We start from the raw sequence: 6,227 nt of genomic DNA on the forward strand, positions 1-6,227 counted from the left end.
GTCCCTTTTTATAGATAATAATATTCCATTGCATGGAGATATCACATTTTGTTTATTTATTTATCAGTAGATGGACATTGGGTCATTTCCACTTTTTGGCTATTATCAATAATACTGCTACAAACATTTGTGTACAAGATTTTGTGTGGACATATGTTTTCATTCCTCTGGTGCATATGCCTAGGAGTAGAATTGCTCAGTCATGTAGTAACTGTATGCTTAAAAATTAGAGGAATTGTTAAACTGTTGTCCACGGTGTCTGCTCTATTTTAAAATACCACCCACAATGTATGAGGGTTCCAGTTTTTCCACATCCTCACCCATACTTGTCATTGTCTGTCTTTTATTATGGCCATCCTAGAGCATGTAAAATGGTATCTTATTGTAGTTTTGATTTGCATTTTTCTGATGGCTAATGATGTTCAGTATCTTTTCACATTATTGCTAATTTGCTTATCTTGGAAAACATATGCTCAGATCATTTGTCTATTTTGGGGAGGGTAACAAGGATTAAATGGTGCTTACCCACTGAGCCACATCCCCAGCCCTTTTCACTTTATTTATTTTTAAAAAATTTAATTTTGAGACAGAGTCTTGCTAAGTTACTTAGGGCCTCACTAAATTGCTAAGGCTGGCCTCAAACTTGCAATCCTCCTGTTTCAGCCTCCTGAGTCACTGGGATTACAGGTTTATGCCACCATAGCAAGTTCATTTATCTAGTTTTAAATTGAATTATTTTTCTTTTTATTGTGTATATTTCTTTATATAGTCTGGAAACTAGACCCTTATCAAATAATGTGATTTATAAAAGGTTTTATTCTTTGTACTTTCTTTTTTAAAATTGTTTTTTTTAGGGCTGGGGATGTGGCTCAAGAGGTAGCGCGCTTGCCTGGCATGCGTGCCACCCAGATTCGATCCTCAGCACCACATACAAATAAAGATGTTGTGTCTGCTGAAAACTAAAAAATAAATATTAAAAATTGTTTTTAGTTGTTGATGGATCTTTATTTTATTATTTATATGTGGGCACTGAGCCACAACACCAGCTCTATCCTTTTACTTTCTTATAGTGTCCTTTGAAAAGCATAAAAGTTTTATTTTTTTTAATTTTGATTAAGTTCAATTTATCTATTTTCTTTGGCTACTTGTGATTTTGGTGTTATATCTCAGAAGGCATTGCCTAATCCAAGTTCACAAAGATTAATCCCTCTATTTTCTTTTAAGTGTTTCATAGTGTTAGCTCATGCATTTAGGTTTTGGTCCATTTTGAGTTAATTTTTGCCTATGGTGTGATACAGAGGCCTGACTTTATTCTTTAACATATGGGTGTAAAAGAATACCACCATTTGTTGTCCATTGGATGTCCATGACACTCTTGCACATAATGTATCAGTTTATTTCTGGACTATAATATTTATTGATCTACATTTCTATCCTTAGGCCAAAATTATACAGTCCAGTTTACTGTAGCTTTACAGTAAGTTTTGTGAAAACTTTAATTCTGTTTTATTTTCAGGATGGTGTTGGTTAGTTCCTTGCAATTCCACATAAATTTTAGGATCAGTTTGTCAGCTGAAATTGCAAAAAGCCAATTGAGATCTAATAGAAATTGTACTGAAACTGTATATTAATTTGGGGAATATTTTCATTTTATTAATGTTAAGTTTTGCAGTCTAATATCATGGTATGTCTTTCCATTTATTTAGTCTTACTTAATTTATGCTTTCTAGTTTTCAGTTTACAACTCTTAAATTCATTTTGTCAAATTTAGTCCTAAAAATTTTATTATTTTAATGCTATTGTAATTAACACTGTTTTTCTAATTTCATTTTTGAATTGTTCTCTTCTAGTGTATAAAATTAAAAATGATTTTTATATATTAATCTCACATCTTATAACAATGCTGAACTGGTTTATTAGCTCTTACTTTTTTTGTGACTTCCTTTAGCTTTATTGTTATAAAACCATGTCATGTCTTTATAGAAAGTTTTATAATACTAATTCAACCACTAAGGTAACAGGCCTATTTAGATTTTTTGTTTCTCTTTGATATCATCTTGGTTCTTTGCATTTTGCCTTCATTTTTGAAAAGTAGTTTCACTCAGCATAGAATTCTCAGTTGGCACATATTTTGTGTCAGCATACTGGTGTTATTATTCCATTGTTTTCTAGCTTTCATTGTTATTGTTGAATTGTCATTTATCTTTGTGAGTAGTCCGTCTTTTCATTCTGGCCGATTCTCTTTGCATTGTTCTGCAGTTTCAATATGATGTGTCTAGGTGTGGATTTTTCTCTCCTCCTTCTATTTCATGTTAGATTTTTTTCCTACTCTACCTTTTCCTCATACTTCCATCTGATTCTCTGCACTGCAACCTTGATTGCTGCAGACAGAGTTCTCTATAAGCAGATGCTGAGATGAAGTTTGGGGTGCAAGTTTGGGGAGACGTTTACTAGGGATCAATACCTGTGAGGGGAAGGGAAAGGTATAGTTGTGGGTAGAGGGAGAAATGGACCAGTGATGCTTTGCCAAACCAACAGAAAGATTTGAAAGAAATATGTTCTATGAGAATGTTCCCATTATTAGCCTGACTGCCCAAGCCTTTCTGCTCCTACTTCATTAATTCACCTAATGTGAGCTTCCTTGGCAAGTGTATGAATGATCCTTTTTGTAGCTGTGGCAGACCTGGATAAGAGCTAGTAGCTAAAGCTGTCTGCTCACTATGCTTTTTATTAAGTATAAAAATAGTAGATGTTTATTTATAAAACTCAATTAATTCAAGGACAAAGTAATGCAAGTCCCCTTCCCTAGATGCTACAATCCTCAGGAGTACTTACTTTACAGGTTACTGTTTGTTTTTGATAAAACCAGATATGCTTTTTCAAGATATATTTTGAAATGATTTTAAACTAATTATGTGTCATTAAGACATGTAAATCTTTTATTTTATTTTATTGTTTTTATTTTAAGACATGTAAATCTTAAAGCAAACTTAACAAGGAAGTGACATAGTAAGAGGTTATCATTAAAAGCTGGGCAATGCTTGGATTATAAATATTTGGGTGTTGAACAGTTGTTGAAATTTCAAGTCTGGCTACAATTACATTTCATCTCCACAACTTACTGGTCTCACCCTAACAGAAAGGAAAGCTTGCTTCCTGTAGTTCTGGAAAAACAAAGTCTAGGTTCCTCCCTCAAGCCAAAGTAGATGGCTGTATCTTCTGCCACACCTTAAACAACATACATCTGGTCTGCCTAGATGTCAACTTCATCCCAGGCAGGTACTTACCTGAGCTGATACATCTCCTCCTATCATGTGGCCTTTCTCCCCAGGGAAGAGTCAATGTCAGAAGAACTCATATAATTATGACCCCATTCTGGTGGGAATTTTAAAAAATGCATTCAAAATATATTGGTTTTGGTAACAAAGTACCAAAAACTGGGTACTTTAGAACAGAAATTTGTTGTCTCACAAATCTGGAGGCTAGAAGTTTGAAATCAAGGTGTCACTAGTGCCACGCTCCCTCTGAGGGCACTAGGGAAGAAAACTTCCTGGCTTCTCCAGCTTCATGGCATTCACTGGCTTGTAGATACATCACTCCAATCCCTACCTTTGTGGTCTCACGTGTCCCTCCCCAGTGTTGCTATCTGTGCCTCTTCTAATAAGGAGGCCATTTGTGCTCAATTTCATAGGACCTCATTTAACTTGATTGCATCCATAAAGACATATTCCCAAACAAGGCCACATTTACGTGGTGGCAGCGTTAGGACTTTCTTGCAGGGAGAGGACAATTCAACTCATACAGTGTTTCTGCTGAAACATAAACATGAGGAATGCTCTATTTGTCACCAATGCACTTCACTTCTTTTTTTTTTAATGTTTATTTTTTAGTTCTCGGCGGACACAACATCTTTGTTTATATGTGGTGCTGAGGATCGAACCCGGGCCGCACGCATGCCAGGCGAGCGCACTTCTGCTTGAGCCATATCCCCAGCCCTGCATTTCACTTCTTAACCAGGAAGAAAAGGCTAAGCAAATCTGCCTTCCTGGGCTTAGTTCACATTTCCATGACTGCAAGAACCTGTACTTGGTTAGACATTGTCAATAGTTACTGTTAGCACATTAACAGTAAGAAAAGAAAAATTATGAATTCAGGATATACTGAACCAGCAAGCAAGTACAGAAGTACAGAATTCAGAAGTTGTAGGATCATGGATGAAATAGATATTCTTTTCTTTTATAATATTGCACTTAAACAAAAGGAAAGAATAAAGAAAACAAAACCCTAGAACGTAGCGTGACTTGGCTGCTTCTTTTTTCTTTTTTTATCAGTGACATTTGGCAAGCTGAACGCCATCATCAAAACACTGACAATGGTCAGAAAAAAGAACTTTCCACTTAAGGTTGTGGACTGATTCCTCTAGAATACTATGAGACAGAGTGGATTTTTTTTTTTTTTTAATTAAAATACAAAATCTGGGGCTGGGGATGTGGCTCAAGCGGTAGCGCGCTCGCCTGGCATGCGTGCGGCCCGGGTTTGATCCTCAGCACCACATACAAACAAAGATGTTGTGTCCGCCGAAAAAACTAAAAAATAAATATTAAAATTCTCTCTCTCTCTCTCTAAAAAAAAAATAAAATCTGGAGCTGGGATTGTGCTTCAGCAGTAGATCGTCGCCTAGCACTGGGGGGACCTGGGTTCGATCCTCAGCACCACATAAAAATAAAGGCATTATGTTGTGTCCATCTACACCTAAAAAATAAATATTAAAAAAAAGAGTTTAAAAAAATAAAATATAAAATCTGTTTGCCTTCTATAAAAGAAGATGTGGTTTAGAGAACAAAGTAACAAAACTGGGGAAAAGTTTAAATTGTTTAGGACATTTAAAGGAGTCAGAAGTTCAAAGAGAAAAACTTAATTCATGATTCAGACTAGTATCTAACAGTTCAGAAAAGAACAGGGTTGACATATCCCAGAGCAAGCTCTGCATGATTATACAAAACAGTATCAATTTCCCTGTAGAAGGTAGTGGGAGGCTGGCCTGCAGACTGCTCTACCTGCCACTGGCTGTGTTGGGGGCCACTATACTTCTCAGAGGCCTGGGCATGTGTTAACCATTACTTCATTTCACGAGGAAGAAATGGGTTGGTATGTGTCACTAGTGTTTTTATCACACATGCCTTGTTCTATTTATCTTCCAACCTGTCAGGCTCACTCAGGGTTACCAACCCACTAAGAAAACAATCCTATCTAGTAAGCATTTATTGAGTGCTTACTGCATGCCTAATCTCCAGTCTTATTATGTGCCAGACCTGCTCATTAAGTCCAGAACGGTGGTGTTTTGCTTTCTGCAGTATGTGGTATTTTCCCCTACCGCTTTAAGATTACGCTTAAGGCGGGTGTTTGGCTCTCTGGTGGAATGGGACGCAATGGGGCAGTTTCTTTTAACGCAGGGACGCGAGTTACGAAGCTTCAGGGAATTTGCGCAGGAGGTGAGCCTAGGAATATCCCAAGATCGGGTTTTCAAGGCCATAGGGCACTGCGGAAGCCAGTCCCGCAGGTAAGTAGCTGTCCATCGAGCCGACAGGCGTGGCCTAAGCAGCCCGACCAATCAGAAGAACCCCCTTATGATAGACTCCCCGCCCCATAACCCGCCCAAACCAAGACTACCGAGCATGCGCAGCGGACCAAGCGCAAATCTGCCCGCGCGCCTTCTCAGCGGCTCGGACAGGCTGAGGCTGCGCAGGGTTTCCTCAGAAAAGAGGGAAAAAGGAATAGGAGGCGCGGGGGCCCCTTAGGGGATGGGAAGCGGGACAGGCTGTGTGAGAAGTTCCTCGCAAGGGAAGGCGGTCACTAGCAGCGCTGGCCCTCGGGATCACGGTGGCCTCGCAGGCGGGCGCATCCCGGGCTTCCCGGCACCGAGCCCGGTTGTCGGGCTGCGGAGGGGCACCAGTCGGTTCCGCCGGGTCACTTCGACCCTGCAGGCAGTTGTTCTCAGGCTACAGATGAGATAAATGAGGCCCAGAAATTTGCCCACGTCCAAGGTGACGCAGCAGGCGGGCCCGGGTCTGCGTGTCCCACACGCCCGTCCCGTCCTCGTCGTCCTGGTCCTACCGATGCCTCCGGGGCGACCCGGCGGATTCTGGTCCGGAGCAAGAGCGCTCCGTCCAGGTCCCCCCGGCCCGTGGTCTCAGGGCAGGGCCTCTGTGCTCTCGGCTGCTGGCCAT

The sequence above is a fragment of the Marmota marmota genome, unplaced genomic scaffold, assembly GCF_001458135.2.
Source record: "Marmota marmota marmota unplaced genomic scaffold, marMar, whole genome shotgun sequence".
In the NCBI taxonomy this organism is placed as follows: domain Eukaryota; kingdom Metazoa; phylum Chordata; class Mammalia; order Rodentia; family Sciuridae; genus Marmota; species Marmota marmota.